The sequence below is a fragment of the Sus scrofa genome, chromosome 5 (assembly GCF_000003025.6).
Source record: "Sus scrofa isolate TJ Tabasco breed Duroc chromosome 5, Sscrofa11.1, whole genome shotgun sequence".
Classification (NCBI taxonomy): domain Eukaryota; kingdom Metazoa; phylum Chordata; class Mammalia; order Artiodactyla; family Suidae; genus Sus; species Sus scrofa.
In genome coordinates this window covers 101,270,119-101,295,857 of record NC_010447.5, presented here as the reverse complement: position 1 = coordinate 101,295,857, position 25,739 = coordinate 101,270,119, and the positions used below count along the sequence as shown (strand labels likewise).

Here is a 25,739-nt window from a genome sequence, read left to right as displayed (position 1 = left end):
TTAAGTGACATGAAGCTATTTATAGTATTTATTTATCTCACTTAGGGTGATTTTATTTATGTTTTATTGCATACAAATGGATGTGTTTGATCTCAGGAGACTGATCAAGCTCCACTGGGAATGTTGTGTAAGAAACGGTATGCGCTCCTATCTCTGTATAAACTCCAAAAAGTTCTAAATTCAGAAATCCACTGGACCTAAGTACTTGGAAGAGGAGCCTGGGTGGCCGTGTCAGGTTTCAGCAAAAGTTGAACTGGCTCTGAATGTGGAAGAGAGGAGTTAGGGGCAGTTCCGAGGAAAAAGAAGTTGTGAAGAAACATGTGGGGAAAAAGGGAGAATGAGGTGAGTGTGAAAAACAGTGATTAGGCGTAGGAGAAAGAAGAGAGAATAAATAGAATACAAACTGTTTTTTAAAATATGCAGAGGTTGGGTTTTATTGCTAAGAAATGCTCTTGGAGAATTTAGAGCAGAAGAGTGACTTCAATAACATTGTGCTGAAAGGACCATTAAACTAGGTAAACTAGTATAAAAATACTTTTGGAGATGAAGAGAGACTTAAGAGGCTGCTTGAAGAGGGTGAGTAAGTGCCGCTGGAGTGAGGTAGGAGCGTGCCAGGCAAAGTACACGTGTAGAATCTGCGGGACTTGACAACTCACTGGATGTAGGGAGTGAAAGTGTGATGGTTCATTTCAGGTGTTACCTGACGGGGCTAAGGGATGCCGGATAGCTGGTGAAACATTATTTCTGGGTCTGTCTAAGAGGATGACTCTAGAAGAGACTGGTATTTGAGTCAGTAGACGGGGTGTAAAAGATTGTCCTCACCCGTGTGACGGGGCGTCATCCAGCCCTTGGAAGATGAGATAGAACACACAGGCTCCGGAAGGGCAGACCTGCTCTCTTCCTGACCGAGAGCATCCCCTTCTCCTGCCCTCAGACGTTTGTGCTCCTGGTCCCCAGGCCTCCAGACTTGGGCTGGGACTTACCTGCTGTCTTGGTCCTCAGACCTCTGTGTTAGAATTGGATCTACACACAGACTCTCCCGGGCCTCCAGTTTGCAGACGGCTGGCTGTGGGACTTTCAGTCTCTGTAATTGCATGAGCCAATCCCTCATAATAAATCTCCTCCTATATCTTATTGGTTCTGTTTCTCTGGAGTATCTTGTCTAATACAGTAGGGTATCTAGAATAATTAAATTCTTGCCTGGGCAGTTGAACAAACAGTGCTATCATTACCAGAAATGCACAAGGCAGGAGGAGGAGCAGGCTTGTGGGGAAGATAGTATGTTTAAGATGCATATTGAGAGACTCATATTAAAGCCACCGGAAATGATGGAGTGTTTATGAAGATGGCAAGTAAATATTAACTTTTCTAGAGTGATTTATGTATTCATGAGATTGTGAGAAAAGCAATTTCCAGCATGTTCTTCAATTGAAATTAACATGTAGAAATCTAACTTCAGAACGGATGGATTTGCTTTGGTAAAGCTCTTCAAAACAAAACCATTGCCAATGCCAGAATTTAAATAAGGATACTTTAAAACTAGAAATTTCTATTTTCATATTAACAGTTTACTTCCCAGCACATATGCCACAGCTCCAGAATTAAAAATTCAGTGAACACATAATTACAAAAAATTCCAAAGTCATTTTTATGGTTTTGACTTCTGTGAATTTGGAATTACCATTTTAAGATGATATGAAAATTCTTATTCTTCAAAAGTAGCTTGTAAGATGGACATCCAAGCGCGAGGGGGTGGGAGTGGGATGGACTGGGAATGTGGGGTTCATAGATGCAAACTGTTGCCTTTACAATGGATAAGCAATGAGATCCTGCTGTGTAGCCCTGGGAACTATATCTAGTCACTTGTGATGGAGCATGAGAATGGGAGAAAAAGGAAGGTATTATGTGTGTATGTGTGTATGTATGTATATATATGTATGTGTGACTGGGTCACCTTGCTGTACAGTAGAAAATTGACAGAACACTGTAAACCAGTTATAATGGGGAAAAAAATCATTAAATAAAATGCAAAATCAAAAAAATGGACATCCGTCTCTCTCTCTCTTTTTTTTTTTTGGTGAAATGTCAATCACAAAGCCACAACTGTATTTTTATCATTGCTCAAGTACCACTGGAACTGCAGTATCATAGAAACAGATGCACTTCTTTAATTACAGAGAAAGTGCCTTGCTTAAAGGCAAACAGTCTTCAAATTTACAACTAGTCCTTTTTATTAAGTGGGTCTCCTTGTGGTTCGAGTGAGATTAACTTTGGTAAGTGTACAAAAAGACATCTATATTAGTTTGCTACAGCTACCATAACAAAATATCACAGACAGAGAGGCCGAAATAACAGATATTTATTGTTTCACATTTTTGGAGCCTAGAAATCCAGAATCAAGGTGTGAGGAAGGTTGTTCCTCTCAAGGTCTGTGAGGGGAGGGCTGGCTCCAGACCTTTCTCCTTGGCTTGTAGGTGGTGGTCCCCTTTGCATGTCTGTCTCTGTGGCCCCTTCGTTGTGACATCGTCGTGTTGGATTAGAGCCCACTCTTTTGGTCTCATTTTTTAATTTGATTACCTCTCAAAGACCCTATCTCCGAATAAGGTTACATTATGAGGTATTGGGGATTAAGGCTCCACCATATATTTTCGGGGGGATACAATTCAGTCCACAGCTATACCTTATCATAAGGTGTGTTCCTATGACTCCTGCATCCCTGGCCCCACTTTAACATGAAGAAAGGCTGTGGCGTTTCCTGAGAACTAGACAGGTGGAAAGCTAGCTGCTAAGCAGATGTAGCAGATCTCTTGGTTGGTAGGCTAGCATAGCTCTTTCTTTCAAGGAGGAACTCTGAAGATGATTATTTGCTCTCTGAATCTTCTTTCCTTTTATTTATTTTTATTTTACTTTATTTTTATTCAAGTATTATTGGTTTACAGGGTTGTGTTAATTTCTGTGTATAGCAAATTGATTCTGTTTCATTCTTGTTCATGATCTTTTCCATTATGGCTTGTTACAAGATATTGAATAACTTCCTGTGCTGTACAGTTGGACCTTGCGTTCATATATTTTATATATAGGAATGTGTATCTGCTGATCCGAAACTCCTAATTTATCCCCGCCCCGCCCCCACCTGACAACCTAAATGCCCATCAACAGATGATTGGATTAGGAAGATGTGGTATGCATACACAATGGAATACTACTCCGCCATAAAAAAGGACAAAATAATGCCATTTGCAGCAACATGGATGGAACTAGAGACTCTCATACTAAGTGAAGTAAGTCAGAAAGAGCAAGATAAATACCATAGGATATCACTCATATCTGGAATCTCACATACAGCACATATGAACCTTTCCACAGACAAGAAAATCATGGACTTGGAGAACAGACTTGTGGTTGCCAAGGGGGAGGGGGAAGGAGCAGGATGGACTGGGAACTTGAGGTTCATAGGTGCAAACCATTGCCTTTGCAATGGATAAGCAATGAGATCCTGCTTTGTAGCCCTGGGAACTATGTCTGTCACTTAGGATGGAGCATGAGAATGGGAGAAAAAGGAAGGTATTATGTGTGTATGTGTGTATGTATGTGTATATATGTATGTGTGACTGGGTCACCTTGCTGTAGAGTAGAAAATTGACAGAACACTGTAAACCAGCTATAATTAAAAAAAAATCATTATATTAAGAAAACACAAAAAACACATGCTAAATAAATTCATTTGTATCACATTTTAGATTCCACATATAAGTGATATCATATGGTATCTGGCTTTCTCTTTCTGACTTACTCCACTTAGGATGACAATCTTTAGGCCCGTACGTGTTGCTGCAAATGGTGTTATTTCACTCTTTTTATGAACAAGTAGTAATCCATCCACATCTTATTTATCCATTCATCTCTTCACTTCTAGAATAAAGTTATTCTCTCCAAAAACTTAGAGCCTGGATACAAGATAATTGTCTAACTATGAGTAAAACCAATAACTTTGATATGGAAAAAATTTTTTTTGGCCATGCCCTTTGCACGTGGAAGTTCCCAGGCTTGGGGTTGAACGCAAGCCATAGCAGTGACAATACCTTAATCCCTAAGTCACTAGGGACTCCTGATATGGAAAGTTTTTGAGACATGTTTTTTATTTAAGTATTTGTCTTAATTAACATTCATTTACTTAAGTATAAGTTTATGTTGACAGGGCTTTGTCTTATGTTTGACATATACGTCTGTGAAATGAGTAAAGAAACTACTGAACCAGTGGTACTGTTACATAGCATTGCATTATCATCTGAGTAGAAGAATAAAGAAGAAACAAAGAAAAGGAATGATAGAATTCCCATAAATAGGATTAAAATAAAATCAGAGAACATTATAATTTAGAGGCTTTGGAGATCCTTGTAAGGGAAGTTTAGTTCCTCCCTTTACAAGGGAGAGTGGAGGTTCAAAGAGGTCAGTGCTTCTGAAGTCACGGGGTCAAGATAGCGGGGCCGTGGAAGAGCAGGCATTCGGAAATCAGGCTTTGTCGTTGCTGACAGTAGCCATTTACTCTGCAGATCTGCAGGTCAGCTGAGGATTGGCCACCAAGAGCTGCTTGGTGGGTAACTCTCCTAAGACTGCTTCTGCTCACAGATCTGGAAGCCAGCTGAGCTCGACTGGGCTTGACTTTAATTTGGCTTTCCTCACTGTGTCTCTCATTTTCCTCCTGGAATCCATTGGCCAACCTGGGTGTGTTCTCATGGCCATGACAGAGGAGCAAGAGGGCAAGCCAATAGTGTAAACTCTTTCCAAGCTTTTGATCAGGTCGTGTTGGTACTATTCTATGGATGACAGCAGAGGGCTGAGTCCAAAGTGAGGGGGTGGGGTGCATCACCCCCCTTTAACGAAGAAGCTGTGAAGTTACATGCTGACGTTCATGGATGTGCAGGGTGGGTTATATCGAATTGGGCTGTTAATCTACCACAAGTGGTGAATGCTGGGAAGCGTGAGATGGTGAGTGTTTGAGACTTTCTTGGGCCAAGAATAAGGTATATGAAATCTGGGCTTTACTACCTAGCCTTGAGAAAATTGGCTGTCTTCGGTTTCTTCATCTGTGAGCAGGGACAGACGACATCTGTTGCTGGGTAGTTGTGACAAATGAAGAGGTGGCATTTACAAAACACGTGTCATGTAGTATCTTTGGGACTTATGCCAGAGCCCTTCCCCCTTTTTTGCATAGTCCCAGAGTGTACAGCCCTAAAAGCCAAGAAGACCATTGTAAACAAAACAGCCACCCCCCTCCCCCACATAACGTACTAATGTACATTAGTGGGCGGACGTAGAAGAGGGATAGAATTACAGAAAAATTGGTGACCTGAAGAGGTATTGGGGGTGGAGATTAATGGAGAGGACTGGAGAGGGAACTCCACTGGCGGAGGGGGATTAAACGAAACATAGGAGTCATGTCGGAATGAACGCATTTAGAGGACATCTCCCTACAGTGTTTTTCTCCATGTGGGAGACGAGAGAATGAGGCCTGTCCCAGGTGGGTCCTTAAAAAAATATGAAAAATACCTCTTCTGGAGCTCCCGTTGTGGCTCAGCAGAAACACATCTGACTAGCATCCATGAGGATGCAGGTTCCTAGACCTCGCTCAGCGGGTTAAGGGCCCGGCGTTGCTGTGAGCTGTGATGTCAGTTGCAGATGCAGCTCAGATCCCGTGTTGCTGCGGCTGTGGTGTAGGTGCAGCAACTACAGCTCCAATCAACCCCAGTCTGGGGACCTCCCTACGCTGTGGGTGTGGCCCTAAAAAGACAAAAAAAAAAAAAAATTCTCTTCTCCTCCTTCCATCTGGTCCCTCTCTTTTTCTCCCCCTGGATTTTTTAGAGATTTGTAAAAATGGAGACAGGACCCAAGGAGGCTGAGCTTAGATGTGCTTTGCTTCTCTCCTGCCTTCTCATCTTTTCTCGCTAGCTTATTCTAATCCTTGCGAAGAATGGGTATGTCATTATTTTTCCTTCATTAAGCATTAATCGAAGCTCCACTATGTGCAGAGCATTGTGCCTGATGCTGAGTAGAAGTGGTGGGTGCACAGCTGTATGAAAAGGGTTTCCGCTATTGGAGCTTCATATTCTGAATTTGCCTCCACCCCTGAAAATCTCCACTCTTTACCCCTGCGCTGTGTCTCAGGCTGGCCTCTGTTGCCTCTGGCTTCCATTGGAGTTAGTCAGTGAGACACACTAGCAGGAGGTTGGAGACTAGGAAGTGAGTTTGGTTCCTGTCCTGCAGCTTGACAGTAGACAATGACTGTACTTCTAAAAGTGACAGCTTCTGTTCGGTGGCCCTTTTCTAGAGCTGTAGATCCGGCTCCCTCTGAGTTCTGGTAACGGCTCCCTCTTACTCCTTTAGGCCTGGAGTTGATGATAGCTTCTCAGTGTTGCTCGTCTTGGGCTGCTTCATCAGTACTTCTTGGTTTCCCATAGTCCACCCACACCTTTGTAGATACCCTTGCACTAAACCTTGTTGAGTCCCTCCTTCTGATTATGCCGTCTGTGTTCCTCAGGATCTGGGCCGATAAACCTTCCACTGTAAAGTCAATGTGTGGACTGAGAGACAGGTGGTGCTAATGTGCTTTCTTTCCTAAAGCAAGATTTGCTGGTTAGTGATACCCTATTTTGAAAATATATGTTTCCTGCATTTGCTTTTTGCTTGGAAAATGCTTTTCATCAAGGCTATTTGTCTTCTCTGAGATACTGAAGATAGTGCAAACTCTGTAGTGTATGGCTTTTCTTCCTTGTTCCCTACCCCCTTCCTTCCTTTCCTCCTTCTCTCTTCTGTCCCTTTCTCCTCCCCTTTCTGTTTACTTGCTATGTGTAAGAAGACAAGAAAGACAACATTTGAACTATAAGCAATGTTTGGACAAAACTACAGAGCTGGTGTTTTGAGGAAAGAGACTAGCACTAAACCTGGATAATTTGGTGCCCGTTTTATATCAGGAAAATGCTAGTGTTTCTGTTTATGCACTGTGCTTTCTTGTGGCATACTTCTAACTTAAATATTTCACTCTCAATAACCTTCCCGCCCCGTTGTGTCTGCTGCCAAAACCTATGTGTTTTACTTCCCTGATATCTCATTGATTTGATTCTATCCCTATTATATGTTCTTAAAATTTTATTCTCTTGTGCATTTGAAATAGACACAAACTTGAATGTATGATACCTTAATTTAACTTTTTTCTCCATGGCTGAACTCAACTTAGCTCATGAACCCCATGTACAACTTTGGCAGAAACTCATCCTTGTTAATTCAAGGTCAGTACAGTTATGCCGTGAAGTCTTGGATGGAATATCAGACACAAACCTCACCCAGGATATGCGTTCTGTCTACTTTGTTTCCTGTCTTATCCTCAGATGTTCAGTCACTCTTTACACGGGCCAATCTGAACCACTCCCAGTGCCCCAAATAGTGTACTGACTGCTTTTCTTGCCTCTGTTTCGACTCTGGAGTTCTTTTAACTGGGAAAACCACGTTTCCCTTTCTCTTGTTTCACCTTTATCACTTCAAATGAATGAATGAATGTGTATTTTCTTTATTTGATCTCTCTTTCAAAAAATTTAATAAGTACCTAACTTACAAAAGTTCTGTGAAACTGAAGTTATTCCCATTCCGAAGAGAAGGAAACTGATGCTCAGAAATATACCCGGCATCATAAAATTATTAAACATATGAGTAGTGGAGGTGGAATTAAAATTTCTGGTTTTGGAGTTCCCGTCGTGGCGCAGTGGTTAATGAATCTGACTAGGAACCATGAGGTGGCAGGTTCGATCCCTGCCCTTGCTCAGTGGGTTAAGGATCCGGCGTTGCCGTGAGCTGTGGTGTAGGTTGCAGACACGGCTCAGATCCTGCGTTGCTGTGGCTGTGGTGTAGGCCAGTGGCCACAGCTCCGATTGGACCCCTAGCCTGGGAACCTCCATATAACACGAGAGCGGCCCTGGAAAAGGCAAAAAGACAAAAATAAATAAATAAATAAATAAGTAAAAGAAAATTTCTGGTTTTGACTGCAAATTTTGCATCTCTCTCTACCTACTGTAACCTGTGTATTCATATAGCAGGTATTCGCGGAACTCCTAATGTGTATCAGGCACTGGGATACAGAGAAGGCTTAGCAATTCTCACAGGTCACTGGAGGTGGTGTGTGAGTGGAGACACAGCACCACACCAGTTGGAGAAAGGTTCCACGGCAGCAGAGTTAGGGGCAGAGAAAAGTAACAGCGTCGTCCTCTCAGAAGGTGTGACAATACCCTCAGAGAGATAACATTTTACGTTAGTCTTTAAATATAAATAAGACTTTCCTAAGCAGAATGAAATGCAGGCAGGTATAAATACTGTCTTTATTTTAAATGTCGGTATTGTGTTCATTAAGCATTTTTGCACCAACTGAGTTTTTTAAAATATCCCTGTCGAACATTTGTTTCGATTCCTAAGTTCTTTGGTGCCCTTTATAACCTCGTGCCTGTAGCGGGTGCCCTGCACATCTCGCCCTGGTCCTATTCCTGCAGCAGTCGTAGAGTTGGAAGAGGTGCACCTTTCCAGGGAGAGGACGGTTGAGGCTTGATAGAGTGAAGAATGTGAATTGGCGTCCGTGGTGGGGAGACTGACCAAAGATGTGCTGCTGCTGGGTTGCCAAGTGTCTGAGTAACAGGCTAGAAATTTGGGGGTTAATTTTTCAAGTGAGTCTTTGGAAATCTTCTAACAATATCGAGCGTGGTAAAATCAGATTTTATTTTTGGAAGATTTCTCTATAGAGGACTCAGTGGAGAGGGCAAACCTTGAACATGGCAATAAACTAACAGTTTCGTCAAACAAGATAAGAAATATTGAAAGCTTAAGTAAAAGCAGTAAAGATAAGACATTGTATTGGGAGTAATATGATATTTAAATTTTGATTAAAAATTTCTCTTACTAATTAAGTAAATAATTTTCTTCTGCAAGAAATGCTCATTTGTCCAAGTTTTTTTTAAAAATCATCGTCTTGTCTTCTATTTTTTAATATTTTACCTGCGTCTAGTTAAGCTATAAATGGTGGTGAAGTACAACTTTACACCTCTCCCCCATAATGCCTTATCTGATGAATACTTCTGTCTGTGTTCTCAAAAAATCAGTAGCAGGAAACCTCAGAGCTGATTTTGCTTAGCATGTTACCAACTTGTGAAAAAAAAAAAAAGCACAAAATAGTGCAAAAAGCCTGAGCAATTCAAAATAAGTGCAAAAAGCCTGAGCAATTCATCAAGAATTCCCTCTCATAATATTTTACAAACTCTTTCAACCACAATGAGGAAAAATGTCCTCTACCACATGAACAGTCCACTCATGCTAGTGTGGTTTTTTCAGTTGTTGATCTAGCAATAGTCCTTGACTGCCAAGAGTTAAAAAAAAATAGCCTGAAAGGAGTAAACATTGATTTACCTGATCAAGTAAGCATCCTTGAAGACAGTTTGTCCAAATGTAGGTCAACCAGGGTGTTAAGTTTCACTGATCAAATGATGCTAATTTTTTTTTTTTGAAGAAGGGCCTCAAAGTAACTGCACTGGGTAATTAGATATGAAAATGATAAATGATGGCACTTAAGTTCCTGATCAGTTTGCACCACTATGTCAGTAAGAGTCATAGCTATAAAAGTATGAAATTAAGAGAATGGAGCAAAGGCTACAGCAAGTTTGTGCTGGGAAAAATATGAGTTATTCTGGGAGGTAATAAGTCACTTCATTTTGGCAGTGACTCCTGGCGGACCAGAGAATATCATTTAATAGATTTTTCTGAGCGTTCAAAGTAGGGCATCTTTGTTGTGCGCCTCGGTGCTGAGTGGCTTGTCTAGCAAGTTGTCATCGCTTCTTGCGGTGAATAGAGGAAGAGCTGGTGAGAAGCCCTTCTCAGTTTGGTAGGTAAAACCGGCTTTATACAAGTGGGAAGGTGAGTGTGTGTCTGTGGCAGATGGTAACTGAGCTCTGTCTCCCCCATCACCTCCATCTCCTCCTCTCCCTGGTTTTCCTGCTCACTTCTGTAGTTTCATATTTTATGTTTAGGTCCATGATCCAATGATGCATTTTGAGTTTTTTATGGTTTTTTTTTTTTTGCATGAAACGAGAAATATAGGTTAAGGTCATTTTTCTTTCTTTCTTTCTTTCTTTCTTTCTTTCTTTCTTTCTTTCTTTCTTTCTTTCTTTCTTTCTTTCTTTTTTGGCATATGGATGTCCAGTTGTTCTTGCACCATTTATTGAAAAGAAACCCTTTCTCTGCTGAATTGATTTGCACAGTGCCAAATATTAGCGTTGTGTTTATTGTCTGTCTCACTGACCTTTGTCCTTTTACTGATACCCCCTTTTTTGATCATTGAAGTTTTATAGTAAGGCTGAAAAATCAGGTACTGTGAGTCCTCCAACTTTGATCTTCCTTTGGCTTTTAAGTGTTTTGGTTATTCCAGTTCTTTTACTTTTCCAAAAGGTTTCAGAATCAGCTTGTTTACCTCTTCTGGAAAGAAGAGTCATGACTCTCCCTACTGATTAATGATGTTGACCGTCTCATGTGCCATCTGTACATCTTCCTCGGTGCAGTTTCTGTTCAGTTGTTGAGTCCATTTTTTTATCGGGTTGTCTGTCTTACTGAGTTGTAAGAAGTATATGTTTATACATCCATTCTAGATCAATATCCTTTTTCAGGGAAATGTTTTTTAAATGTTTTCACCCAATACTTTTTGAGAAATAAAATCTTTTAACTTTGATGACATAAAATGTGACAATTTTATAGTTTGTGCCTTTGTGTTGTATATTTAAGAAATCTCTGCAAAAACAAGGTGATGGAGATCTTCTCTTAAGGTTTTTGCTGGAAATTTCAGCTCTTGGAGTTCCCGTCGTGGCGCAGTGGTTAACGAATCCGACTAGGAACCATGAGGTTGCGGGTTCGGTCCCTGCCCTTGCTCAGTGGGTTAACGATCCGGCGTTGCCGTGAGCTGTGGTGTAGGTTGCAGACGCGGCTTGGATCTGGTGTTGCTGTGGCTCTGGCGTAGGCTGACGGCTACAGCTCTGATTTGACCCCTGGCCTGGAAACCTCCATATGCCTCGGGAGTGGCCCTAAAAAGACAAAAAGACAAAAAAAAAAAAAAAAAAAAAGAAATTTCAGCTCTTCATTTAAAGTCCAAGACCCATTTCAAGTTAATTTCTGTATACCTTGTGAGGTAAAGGTTGGGGTACATTCCTTCATCCCCGTTTGTTAAGATTGTTCTTTCCCTGGTGAATTGGCTTTTGACATGTTTACTGACAACTGTTCTTTCCCTGGTGAATTGGCTTTTGGCGTGTTTACTGACAACTATTTGATCATATATGTGCTGCTCTGCTTCTGGGTTCTCTGTTCCGTTTTACTAAGCTCATTTGTCTGCTGTCACTAGTCCTACATCGTGTTAGTTAATGTGACATTATGATGGGCCTTGAAATCTGAAGGATAAACCTCTCAACTTTATTCTTCTTTACGAAAGTTGTTTTGCTGATTCACCCTTTGAATTTTTACAAAAACTTGTGGAGATTTTGTTTGGGATTGCATTTAATGCACAGATCAATTTGGGGAAAAATGATGTCTAAGCAACCTTTTTGCGTGTTCTGATGCATGAATATGGCCTATGTTTCCATTTACTGAGGCGTCTTTTCATTTTTGCAGAGGGTTTTGCAGTGGTTAGTATATAGGTCTTGCACATATTATAGGTGTTCTTTAAGGTTGCTTTTTGCTTCGTTAGAGTGAATCAGAGCCACTTTTCACCCAGGGTGAATTTACTTCACTACTGAAGCAACGCTCTTCTCCATACTTGACCTAATACTCTGTGAAGTGCAAGATTTTACACCATGTCCTGTAGGAACATGAACCCTTCCTAGCCCAGGTGGTTTTTTGGTTTGTGTTTTCATCTTTGCCCCCTCAGGTAGTTTGTACGTACATGCGGCCCCCAGCCGATCCTGGACTGAGTAGTCCTGCGGGTCCCCGGGGGCCTCTCTGCAGCCCCCCGTCCTCCAGAACTCTGCCGTGCACACTCCAGCCGTCGGGCCTCCTGCAGCTCTCAGCGTGTCCCCTCAGCGCAGAGAGGTGGCCAGGCTGTGCCCGCGATCCCCCTCCTCCCTCTCCAGTGCTAAACCGGGGCGGTTGACGTGCTCCCCGCACTGTTTCTTCTGTGACCACCGTTCCGTGTTGCCTGACGTCCAAGATCTGAAAACCACTGTCTGCTACGTTTTGTGCAGGCTTTTGGCTATTTCGGTTGGGACGTTAAATCTGGGCCCTGTTACTCTAGTTTTGCTAGAAACAGAAGTAATATTGCTTTTAAAATCCTTTTTCTACCCTTATCTTTTCGCATCTGTACATTTTAATTTTGAAAGCTATTTCGCTCTTCCTGCTTTATAAATTGTGACGACTTCTTAATTTTAACTGTTGCTTTTGAGGTGGACGTTTCAGATAGGACTCCAGTCCTCGTGGAGAACTGGGATATATGATAGAAAGTGTGCGCCCTTGAAAAGGCTTATTACTCACAGAGGGAGGCTTCCTAAGGAGAGCCAAGCAGCCTCCCAAGCAGGTCTGAAAATGGCTTGAGAGGGCAGAGAGAGCAAGACTGACTTGGCTTTCTGGGACGAGGGGGTGGGGCTGCTCCCTGGAACGGCTTCCTTGGTTGGAGATTCTGCTTGAGCAGAGGAGGGTCTCTTATCAGCTCACCCACCTGCGGGGCAGAGGGAGAAGTGGGAGCGGGCAGGCTGGGAAGCGGGCCACAGTCTAACATCAGAAATGGAATCAGCCTCTTCATTACAATGCACCCTGATATTTGCCTGATGACTGAAGTGGGTCATGTTTCATTTAATTGAACTTGACCTTTTTAAAGTCATTACGGCACTCTGTATGTCTTGTAGCCTAAGGTCGTTTAAGGAGGTGGAGCGTCATTCAATGCCTTTTGCAGGAGCCTGGCATTTGTATTTTGAGAAGTGAAATGAGCATCTTGATCATTTTCGCTACTGTTAGGAATTCTGAAGGGGACAGGGAGTGAGGCCTTGTATTGTGGCTTTAGAGCTTGCAGAGACATATGAGATCTTGATTTATATTTGGGGCATCTATGAGGCAAGAGATTCCCAAAGTTCTTTAAATAAATGACCTCGAGTAAGAAATTGTTGTTGGAGTTCCCTTTGTGGCTCAATGGTTAACGAACCTGACTAGAATCCATAAGGATGCGGGTTTGATCCCTGGCCTCGCTCAGTGGGTTAAATGTCCAGCGTTGCCATGAGCTGTGGTGTAGGTTGCAGATGCGGCTCAGATCCTGAGTTGCTGTGGCTGTGCCACTAGCCTGGGAAATTTCATATGCCAAGGGTGTGGCCCTAAAAAGCAGAAAAAAGAAAAAAAAATTGTTGTTACTGGACTAGATGTTCAGACTAATGATATTGGCGTTAAAGATATGAAAATGATGCCGAAATTACACTAGGGCATCCAGTGCAGAAAGTTTGGGATTGTGTTGGCCTTTGGGTCCTGTCCATAGTTTGGGACATCCCAGTTAAAGCCGCAGCTCTCCAGTGAGCATCCATCACATTTTGGCGACCCTGCTATTTATAAAATACATAGATCCCCTTTGCTCTTCACTTAGCTGTTTCCAAGGGGCTCCTCAGATACCCAAAGGATCTTGAGAGGGGTGACTTCCCAACACGAGGCATTTGGCAAGGTAATGAAGTCAGGAGAGCTCACCCCTTCGTGTAGGTAAATTATTCCAAAAGGCCCGGGTGTGTCTCTGTCCTATGGTACCATATTTCTATTACAGAGAGGCGCTGGGGACCTTGCTGAGCTTGCAGGGTGCTGCTTTCATAACCAAAGGGACAATGGGCAGCGGGGGCTGGAGGGTCATGGCCAAGGCCTGTGAGAGCTTCTTTCAGGACGACCCAGTATCCAGTCAGTGATTGTCTTTTAATGGGGCAAAGCCAGTGTGGCCGAGGGGGTAGTTTTTACCCTAGAAGTCCATGGGCAACTTGTGGCCATCAGGGGTCGTCCGTAGACCCCAACAGGCATTAGCGGAAGTGCGAAAGCCTTGACATGACGGGTCTCTGGGGAACATGAAGAAGAGTGGTGTAGTAGTGTGATTTGGACAGAGTCTAGAGCGCTTTATTGTGGGAAGTCTCACTCAAGGTGGGTTACCTGATGAAAAATGGCGTGAATGAGATGAAGAAAAATTTTAAATGAGGAATGTGTTGCCACTGGCATCCAGAAAGGCCTAAGATATGTTGAGTTTTAATGTCGTGGGTGCTTAGAGGGTCGGTAGCTCTTTCTTGATGGTGTTTTGGATGGGATGGCTTTTAGGAATGTGACAGCAGCATGTGCCACAGCATGTGCCCTTCCTCATGTAAGTGGCCAACCATCCGCAGTCTGTATACAACATGAGTGGGCCTGTGTATGCCATAGTGTACCAGCCTTTCTTCTGAGCTCTGTCTGGGATTAGGGCTGATGCCCTGTTGAGACTACAACCAGTAGTCCAGGTAAGAGTCATTCTCCTGAGATCAGAGTCAGTCACAGCTCATGCTGGAGTCAAACACATGATTCAGTCTGTGACACACAGATAGGTCAGGCCCAGATCACATGAGCCAGCGTCACTCTAAGTAGGGCCTCAATCTTATACTCTTGTCCCTAAATGTTAGTTCTCAAAACTTTCTACTTAGGTCAGTTAAATCTATGACAGAGGCTCAGTAGGACTCAGCAAAGGTAGCACAAATTGGAATAGCTCAAAGTGCAAGCTCTCCAGCAGGCAGCAACATAGCTCAAAGAACATGTGAGACAGTAGGCAGTGGAGCCAGTTAGCCAGTTGTTTGATCTAGTACATTCCCTTTATACCCATTTGCATCACCAAAAGAAAAGTTAAATAGTATCTGGTTATATTAAACCAAGGAGCTCCTGGTTTAGTTCAAGAGATCAGGTAAAAAATAAAAAATGGTATTACAGTATGATTGGTAGATATAGAGGTAGGATGAAGGCCCAAAAGAAAGGCGTGCCTAAACATCTTCTCCGGGCAGAGGAGGGTTTAAAGAGAGAGGACATTAAACTGCGCTGGAAGGAAGATCAGACGTTTTCCAGGTAGCAAGCTGGTAAGATGGGGTGCTTTGGGTTGGTATTATAAGCTGAAAGAATTGCATGGCCAAGGTGCATTCAAGTAATTGTAAGAAGTTCAGGGTGGTTCGGGCAGAACCTTTTCATCAGCACTTAGGCTAACGCAGGTCGTGGAGACCTTTGTACTCCACTGCAGGAAAATCCTGATGAAGCTTGTATTTGCAAAGACCGGTGTTGCCATAGCGCGTGAATGGTTTAGAGGTGAGGTCTCGAAACGGGGAGGCCCAAGACCACAGTTAGCTTGTGTGGAATGTTTGATGCCAGTTAGATAATGGTATCCTTTCTCAAGTGACTCTCTTTATTGGAAAATATTCATATCACTGATTATAATGGATGTTTTTCTGTGAAGTGAGAAACTTGTGTAAAAAACATGAAGTCTGTCGTGGCCATAATATAAATGGTGCTTTCAACAACAATCATAAGTGTAATAAGTGTGCAGAGAGCGAACTGTACAAGCATGCACATCTGTCTGTCTGCCTATCTGTCTGTCTGTCATCTGTCAAGGCCAGTAGAAGCAGTTTGAGATGGTATCATCCAGGGGCTTGGTGATCTGTGGTTACTCAAACTCGAAATTCTAGATGGACAGCTTGAAACAGTAGTAGGACTCTTAAGAGCGGTCCAGTCCCACCCCGTCTTTTGGGAGGTGGGTGGATAATGATGTCATCTACTGAAATGGGTAAGAAAAAAGGAAACAGTGTGGTGGTTGGAAGGGTGTATTGGAAAGTGATGGTGTCAGTTTCAGACATACTAAATTTGTAGTTGTGGACTTCTCTCTAGGCACATACGAATTTGGAGCTCAAGACAAGAATGTAGATTGAAGCCACAGACTTGAGAGTCACCAGCATGTTGAGTGGTGTAGACGACAGGGGACTGTGTCATTGGCAGGATAGTGGATGGCTGAAAGAACCAGAAGCATGGATCCTTTGTCTCTCCCTCCCTTTTTTTCCCCTGATACTGTGATTGCATTCTATGGTTTCATACAGGGAGAAATTGAGTCTCCCAAACAACTGGTAGTGGATTGTCATCCTTCTACCCTGATGTCTGGGGACTCGGATTTAATCAAATTTTAGAAAAAGGAAGCAAGGGGCCTTTTCTTGAACTTGCGAATTCGTACTCTGTCTGTGGGGCAGCAGAACCTCCTGATGGAAGACACTGGATGTGGAGGCTAATTTTCTTAGCTGTGAGTACGTGGCATATGCCAAGGTGGAGCGTGGTGCACATAGAGAGGAATCAGGAGCATGCGGAAGGCGTAGTGATAAGGGCCAGCTGGGGAGAGAGGCAGTAGGCCAGGGGATCGGGGCACCAACTCTGAAACGGGGCCGTGTGGGTTACAACGCAAGGTCTGCCTCTTGCCTGCTATACTATACATCAGTTACCTCACTGGGTCAATTTCCCATCTGTAAGGTAGGATAACAAAGGAGTGACCTCTTGGAGTTGCCTTATTAATCATGAAATTAAATGAAGAGATGCATCTAAATTGAGTTTAGTTCCTACCACAATAGTTTTTAGCAAATGCTTTACATAAAGAACCTTTGTGCTTGGAGTTCCCCTCGTGGCTCAGTGGTTAATGAATCCAACTAGAAACCATGAGGTTGCAGGTTCGATCCCTGGCCTTGCTCAGTGGGTTACGGATCCAGCTTTACTGTGAGCTGTGGTGTAGGTCGCAGATGCGGCTTGGATTCCACGTGGCTCTGGCTGTGGTGTAGGTCATTAGCTGTAGCTCCGATTCAACCCCTAGCCTGGGAACCTCCATATGCCATGGGAGCGGCTCTAGAAAAGACAGAAAGTCAAAAAAAAAGAAGCTTTGTGCTTGATGTCAGTGGCTGTATCTTTATGGTCTGTATAGAAAAATGTTATAATTGATTAATTGATGAATATTCTAATTTACTCACAAAAGGATGTGAGGTGGTGCTACCATGAGATGCCAGTGTAAAGAGATCAGGATAAAAGGACAAATAAGTTGAGTCGGATAAATCCAAGGGGACACGGGAACAGGTCATAAACTCCAACACCATATCTGCAAGTGACAAAGGAAAAAGGTGAGGTATGCATTTGGGTCTGCTTCTTCTTTCCGAGATCGTTCCTGGGGTCGTGCCCCTCCTGCATTTCCATCCTGCACGCCTTACGTCTTGGCCACAGAGTAATAGTTCACTCTCCCGGAAGAGAAAACAGTTTCAAAATGTTCTTTTCTCCTGTCTTCCCAGTTTTGGTCGTGTTCTCCCATATCCCCAACTCTCAGAGGTGAGACTGGGCATGTCTTGGTTCCCCTACAGCGTCTCCATTAATGCTTTTTTCCCCCCTTTGCAGCGCCTCTCCCATCAGTTCTCCCCTTTCCATTCTCGCCACTGTCCCTCTGGGTTAGGTCTTCATCAGTTCTTGGATGTCCTGTATGTCATTTTCCTGTTTTCCCTCTGCCCTTTTGATCGCACCCTATTTCAACCTCTCCAGTACATTCCTATCAGGTGTAGGGACCCAAACAGAATTCTAATCCTTTCCCCAACCTGCTCAGAAACATTGAGTGGCTCCCCATTGCATTCCAAATAAAAGATAAACATGTCATGTACAAGGCACCCTCACAATCAAATCCTACTTTTTATTTCCAAATTTATCTTTTTCCACTTTCCAACACATAGCTGTGCTCTAGCTGCTACCCCGTTGCTTTCTTCTTTCCTTGTTCTCGCACGTTTAGAGCAGTGTCTTAATCGTCTCTGTATTCCATGTGACACAGAGTGGAATGTCTTGCTTAAAACAGAGAGTTCAAGTAAAAATTGAGGAGTTTTGCTTTCTGTGAATTCAAAACCCATGGAGTACTGCCCTCTTTTGGTTACAGTAGCCCAGATCCAAGCCTCCAAATAGGGAATGATACTGCATGACTCATCTTTTCCTTTTGGTTAGAACCCTCATGGAAACAAACAAGGCAGGGTGAAATAATTCCATCCTCTTTTCTCATTTTATCTGGCTTCAAAGATTGTTTGTTTAAGGATATAGAAAGAAGATAAAATTCTGTATAGAAAACTTGCATCTCTACTGATTCAAATCATCTATTATATGTATACTCAGAGCTGGAGTAAAGCCAATAGTACTTTGAACATTTCCAGAACTCCAGAAATTTTCAGGCCTCAGCGTAGACTTTTAGGTAAAAGCTGGGAGATAGTCAAAGAACACGCATTCCCCAAGGGGTTTGTAAGGTGAAGGACGGAGATCTGATTTGAGGGTTGTTGGAACAAGTAGCAAGGTGGTTTATTCACACGAATCTTGGTGTTTGGTCAGGTAGGAAATAAGGTGGCCTGGCCTAGAAGATAGAGTACTTCTGTAGGACCTTACTGGGTTCCCAGTTGACTGGGACTCCACCTGAGCCCGTCTTGAAGACCCAGCAGACGTAGAAGGGAATGATGACTCGGAGTCCAGGAAGAAGGCTGGTCACGTTTTCAAGAAAGGACGGCAGGATGATAGATGTGTAGGAAAAAGACTCCAAGTGATTATGATATGAATGTCCAGGGTTGTTCATTTTAGAGCTTTTATAACCATGTTTTGGTTATGAATCCCATTGAACCTCGCGAGGTATAGAGGTAATAAATCGTAGCTGTGCATGCATTATAAAGAACAGGAAATCTCAATTAAGGCGGGCCCTGAGCTCTATCTCAAATGTCAATGAAACCAAACTTCCTTGGATCTGAAAGCAAGAAGCATTCTAAAAGGGAAACTCAGTGGGTGACGGGAGGCTCCACCCCTCTTGCAGGAGGACGGAAAGGTTGTGGGCTGGGGCCTGACGCAATCCTGGCACCACCTTTGATTGGGAGCTAATGTTAGCAGGAAGATCAGGTGTCAGTCATGTTGTTCTCTGCTATCTTGAGAAGGTCACCGGATTGCTGCCCCTTCTTTTTTGAAATCTGATCTGGGGACCACAAACAGCCACAATGAGTTGGGTCACTGCCATGAGCTCTAACTGGGCTGGCAGGGCTGACTCGGTGCCAGTAGTAGACACAGGATGCTGCTTGAAATATTCAGATGGTGAGAGGGTTGGGTTTCTTTTTCATTTTCAGTAATGCTATTTGAGGAGATAGGATTGTATATGAACATCAAAGAGATTTCTCCTTCTTGGGTAGAGGAGAGACGCGAAAGTCTGTCCCTTTCTGCTGTTAAATATTAAGCTGTGGATGACTTGCTGTTTTGGGAGGCTGCTGTCCTTTTCCAATGTGGTGGGCCTTCTCTTAAATGTCAGCATTTAAATTTGTTCAAACATCTGTAAGAAACAATGGAAAATCCCTCTTGTGAGCAAGGATACATACCCATCTATAAATATGGGTTCTTTTATTTCTGTGTGAATTTGCAAGCAGCACCTCACTGGAGCTGAACTTCTGCTATATAAATAAAACCATCTGGTGCATCCAGAGAATTTCAGTCTCTAGAGAACAGGATCATAAACAATCGATCCTCCCCAGAGCTTTCAGTATGTTCGTTTGACTTAAGCTTTCCCACAGCACTACTTCAATTCTTTTATCTGTGTTTAATCTTCCAAGGATTTTATAATTGGTCTCTTTAATTTTTTTTTTTTGTGGGTACATAAGGAAAAAGCACCCACCACTTTTGGCAAAGTAAAGAATGATGCATCCTTTAAGGTATTTTGCTGAGTGGATCACAAATAGATATTCAGACAGATTAAGAGAGAGTCTGGAAGAAGGAAGTATGTTATTCCATTTTTCTGATGGGAAAATGAGACATAGAGTGAAAAGTTCAGGGTCCCATGTACCACAACTATTAACTGCTAAACATAATTCAGATTTTGTGACTCCCAGTTGAATCATCTTTTTTTTACTCAACACTGTCTTCAACTTGATGTTTATTTTCTTTGAAGCATGGATAGCAAGCATGTTTTTTCAGTAAAACAAAGAGTAGCCAATATTTGACCAATTGACCAAACAAGACCCACCAGCTGGGAAATTGGTTAAGTCTCATAAGAATGAAATTAGCTTTCTTCTGCTTCCCTCCCTTCCTCCCGCCTTTCCTTTCTTCCTTTCCTCCCTCTCTCTCTCTCTCTCTCTTTCTTTTTCTTTTTCTGCTTTTTAGGGCTGCACCAGTGGCATATGAAGTTTCCAAGCTAGGGGTTGAATTGGAGCTGTAGTTGCCGGTCTACGCCATAGCAACGCGGGATCTGAACTCTGTCTGCGACCTACACCATAGCTTATGGCAACGCCAGATCCTTAACCCACTGAGTGAGGCCAGGAATCAAACCCTAATGGATCCTCATGGATCCTAGTCGGGTTCGTTAACCCCTGAGCCATGAAGGGAACTCCCTGCTTTTCTTTTCTTTCTTAAAAAACCTCTCCTGCCTCCTTTAGCAGAAATTGTTCAGTGTTAATTTATTTCATGGAAGAAATGAATTTCTAGGAGACTTCTAAAACCAGAATATGTTTGCCTGTAAGACAAAAATATCACAAAAGTCAGACCGTTGAATGCGGGCCAGAGAGTCTTTGTAGCCACAAGCTGCATTGGAATCACCTGAGGAGCTTTAACATGAAACATTAGTGCCACACATGGAAATTAGCGTCTCATTGCTTGGTTGAGGCTCTCCAAAATAATTCTAGTCTTGCAGGCTGGGTCTGAGAACTAGTATTTGATGCACCTGATTCCACAGGGATCCTAGGCCTGTGGATTCCAGTCGTTCTGCTAGGGTAGTCTTCTTTACTTTGGAAAAATTTTAGGTGAAGCTGAAAAATTAGATAGCAATACAGAAGGAGGCTTGGGAGGGATAGAAAACAGCTAAATGCACTGGGAAGACTCACCGTAAACTCGTTTATACTTTTCCCCGAGGTTTGATTAGACCTCCGGTAAAGCTTGGGTGGTCAGAAGGACAAACGCAGATGGCCAGGGCCTCGTGACCACGGCTCCTGCAAGAGGTGGCCCCAGCTCCTCCGGCACCATTTTCGTAATAGGTTGAAATACTATAGACTCTGCCTTTTAAATTTGGATTACAACAATGCTGTTGTTTTTATGATTTATTGTGGCACATAATAGCATTAATAGCAAGTTCCCTTAGCTGAAATTATATTTGGATATGATTTATTAGGCTGCTCTATGCACTCACCAATATCTGCTTAGTTATTTATTTGGGACTAGGATATGGCCTGCGTCTTAAGTGACCCACAAAAGAGCCTCCCAAGTCCAGCAAATATATACTTTTACTAGCGTAATTTTAAAATATCTTAATTCTTAGAAATAGTAAAAAGATAGTCATAGAAGTGTAAAAAATAATTAAAGCCGATGTATACTTTTTCTTCTGGACAGCAAGGTGTCCCTGGCATCAAGTCAGTGTTCACAGTTTGGGAGGAATATATTCATGAGTTTGTCTTTTGCTTGAGCCATAGGCAAAGTGAACCCTCGAGCTCAGTATAAGAAATAATCCAAGTTTTATTTAGTGTTAGTGTTCTTAGCAGCCCTTTGTTAAAAATAGTTCTTCCTTTATTTTGTAGTTCATGCTTTTCCCAGGCGGGTGCAGAGAAGCCTGGTGAGGCTGCAGCAAACAGGGAAACGACCGCCTCACTTAAGGCGGCCAGTTCTTGGGAAGGGCTTGCCGTTCACGTAAGGGACTGGGCTGGGAGGACGCGGGGGCGGTGTCATCTGTGGCTCTGAGGCTACTTTGCTTTCTAGGATGGCTCTGTTCTGATCATAAGCCGCACTTGAAGTTTATTTTTATATTGTGGCTTTCAAAGTATTGGATGCTACCAGATACATACTGTTTTAGGACAAGGTAGAGAAGTCCTAAGTGAATTTTTAAAAACCGCTTAATGTGTCTTCATACATTTAAATTTACTCAAAAGAACCAAATATGGTCATAATTTATGAAGTTTTGTTCTGTTTGTTATTTCTCCTTCCAAATAAGGACACCACACCAAATAGCTGACCTGTTACTGAGATGGGACAGGAAGGATTTTTTGAAAACTGGTTCCTTAAGGCTTTGGGGTTAAATTCGTTGGTGGTGACTGTGCTGTCACAGTGTGTCACGTTGTAATATGTGACATAGAAGGGTGCGGGCTCAAGGTCCGGCCGCTCCACCACTCACTGGCTTCGTGACCCGGAGCTCATCTTCTTGACCTTTGTTCCCAGGCAGGGAGAGGGCACGGGGACTGCGAGACCCGCGGTCAATACCATGGCACACTTCAACACCAGCTGTTTATATCTTTCTTTCATTTATTTAAGTTTTGTTGAGGTATAGTTGTATCCCAATGTGTTGATTTGTGCTGTACAACAGTGAGTCTGGATACATATGCACACATACAGTCTTTTTCAGTCTTTGCTCATACGGATTATGACTGAGTATCGTGTAGAGCGCCTTGTGCTGTAGAACAGGTCCCTGCTGGCTGTCACTTAAACCCTATTTACATTTCAGTGAAGGAATTCGAAAATGAAATTTCGCATAGATGTACTTTCAAGAAACGCAGCTCTGTGTGTTGTTATATTAGCCCTCCCTTCGAAAAACCCCAATTTTTTATACACAGACTGTGCAGCAGATTTTTTGTGAAAGACGTCTCAGGCCGGATCCCCACCCAGCCCTGCCCTTGCCTTCTGTGGGAAAAATCTACGTCCGCAGCCTGTGCATCTTGGAAGTTCTGATACACTATTTTCTGTCTCTCGGATGCCCTCAGGTCATACGGTAAACTTTTTGATGAAACAAATGTGACTCGTCGGACTCCCGAGCACACCTTTCTGCATGATGATTCTATGCGCTCTGCAGACCTCACTGTGCAGCCGGTTTTTCCCTCCAGCGGAGCAGGTGCAGTGAGTGAGGCCTCGGCCTGCGGGTCCAGCCGCGGTCGCTCTCCTGCCCGAACCGAGACGGCTGCAGCCCAGGATCAGCCGGTCACCCCCCACGACCCTCTGAGACCCTTGCTCCCGGTCCCTTCTCCTTGGCTTCACCACATGACCTGACTTTCTCACAGAACTTTATGGGAAAACAGAGACCGTGTGTGCTCCATTTGGCGAAAAGTGAAGTTCCATGCAGGAGACGCTGCCTGCCTAAAATAAGGTCCTGGCTGTTACGTAAAAAGGAAGTTTCTCCAAGATCCTGCAAAGCATTACTTGACTGAAGCTTTTGTCACCAAAAATAAAGACAGCACATTCTCTTAACAGGCAGGTCTTTTTGAAGGAAGATGCTGTGTGATTCTAATTGAAAAAGGATATGTATATTTTTTTCCTTTTTAGAACCACACCTCTGGCATGTGGGAGTTCCCAGGCTAGGAGTTGAATTGGAGCTACAGATGCTGGCCTATACCACAGCTGCAACAATGCCAGATCCAAGCCACATCTGTGACCTAGACCGCAGTTCAGGGCAACACCGGATCCTTAACCCACTGAGCGAGGCCAGGGATTGAACCTGCATCCTCATGGATGCTAGTTGGATTTGATTCTGCTGAGCCACAAGGGGAACTTCTTTTTTTTAAAATTTTAAATGAGGGGTGATAGCTTTCACATTAAAACCTTCTGATAATTGATGAAAACACAAAAATTTATAAAATCTAGTACGTGGTTGTTAGAAATTATAACAAAAAGTTTTAACCATGAAACTCCTAAAAGCAAGCCCAGTGAGTACATTGTATGTATCCAAGTATTTCGTGGATAAAAAAGAAAGTTATTACTTAGCCCATCAGTTGAAACTGGGGGAAAAAAATATCCTCCTCAGTGGTACACAGCAAGGGCTTATTCAGAATTTTAAAAATACGTATCTGTTGAATTGTAGAAAATTATCGATAGAGTCATCGCAGCAAGATGTGCAGATTGGGCATCTCCGTGGACCCTTTAACCCCCTTAATCTGGAAAATACAAAATGTCCTCTAGATGGAGCACCAGGACTTTTATTTATTAAGATAAATAAGTCTTATTTCTGTGAAAAGAACTTCAGAACTTCATTTCAAACAAAGTAATTTAAAGAACCTATTCTTAACTTGGGCATGTATTACCTGGAACATCTCTTTGATGAAGGAAAAGTTATATTTCAGACAATACCACTTAGCCCTGCATGCGCTGGAGTGAACATGTGTTTGATTTTTAGTTCTCCAGAAAGCCACTGAGTTCTGGAGTCTTGCTGTGGCATGTGCAAGAGCCGGAAAAGCTGCACATGTTCTCTGGAGACTTAGGATAAGTGAGAAGGAGGGATGGTGAAGGCTGAGAGACGCAGGGTGAGGAGAAGTCCCTTTGCCAAACAGAAGCGTTCTCCGAAGGTGGCTTCAATGTCTGCCCAAGAAGTAACTGGGAATGTGTGGGGAGTTCCCTGGTGGTCTAGCGGTTCAGGATCTGGCATTGCCACTGCTATGGCACTCGTTTGATCCTTGGCCCAGGAACTTCCACATGCCAAGGATGTAGCCAAAAATAAAATAAAATAAAATAGTAAAATAAAATAAAACCGAAGACTTTTATTAACAAAGAAAGGAAGTTTGAAGTTATCTAATGCTTTCTTCTTATTTTACAAAAGGAGAAGGAGACACAGAGAAGCAGATGTCTTTCTTTTATACAGATGGAGTTAGTGATGGCACAGACCAAACGGAGTGGGTAGAGTGGTGAAGCTCTGTGTTCGAGATGGTGCCCAGAAGTGTATAGAATCTTGCAGTGGAAGCTGAGGTCCATTGAAATTCCTTCTGAGTACCAAAGGGTTGGGCCTGTGACCCATTCAGTTTTTGAGGGACTTTAAATCTTAAGCAGAGTTTTTGTAAAGAAGTAAGAGATAGCTGAAATTCATTTGTCTTAGGTGGTTACCTAGTATTCATTTTACTAAGCATGGTTCTTTTTCCCTTCAGGCTTTACTGGTATGTAATTGACTTCTAACATTCTCCAAGTTTAAGGGTGCAAACTAATGACTTCGTGTATCACATGTTGCCAAATCTAGACATAATTTTCAACCTTCCTCTTAGTTCTGTGAGATCTTCAACAACCTTCTGATAATTCCCCTTTTGCTTAGGTTGGTCAGAGTTAGTTCCTGACACTTGCAGCTAAAGAACCTTAGTGATTCCAGCAGCTGCCATCCACCTGACAATAAAGCAATATTTTCTTACTGGGATTTTTTTTTTTTTGTCTTTTGTCTTTTTAGGGCCGCATCCATGGCATATATAAGTTCCCAGGCTAGGGGTTGAATGGGAGCTGTAGCCACAGGCCAATGCCACAGCCAGAGCAACACGGGATCTGAACCGTGTCTGTAACCTGCACCACAGCTCATGGCAATGTCGGATCCTTAACCCACTGAGCAAGTCCAAGGATTGAAGCTGTGTCCTCATGGATGCTGGTCAGGTTTGTTAACCACTGAGCCACAGTGGGAACTCCCTTATTACGAATTTAAATCACCAGAGTCACCTTAAGTCATCAAGAGTAAGTTAAGTTTGATTTATATTAGAAAAATAAAAACTCTCTTTTCTGATTGCCCTGACCGGAAACAAAATCAGAATACTGTGTTCTAGATCTTTTGAACTATGACAAATTTTGAATTCTAGTCAGATTAATCTGACACTATTGTAATGAATATTTGTTGCCTAAATAAGAAAGGTTTCCCTTATATAATATTATATCAGAGAATACTCAAATTATATTTATGATAGCATTTGCATTTTTTCTTTTTCTTT

The 25,739-nt window shown here is 42.7% G+C and overlaps 1 protein-coding gene across 2 annotated transcripts in view; it reads left to right on the top strand.

Moving 5' to 3' along the window:
- Positions 1–25,739, top strand: part of OTOGL (otogelin like) — a 218,730-nt gene that overhangs the window by 22,397 nt on the left and 170,594 nt on the right. The window contains exon 1 of one of the 2 annotated variants that reach the window (XM_021092805.1): positions 9,734–9,913. The exons of the other annotated variant lie outside the window; for it this stretch is intronic. The gene's annotated coding sequence lies outside the window, so the exon portion shown is untranslated. Of the gene's footprint in view, positions 1–9,733; positions 9,914–25,739 lie in introns of those variants that run through there. 2 annotated transcript variants of the gene reach the window in all.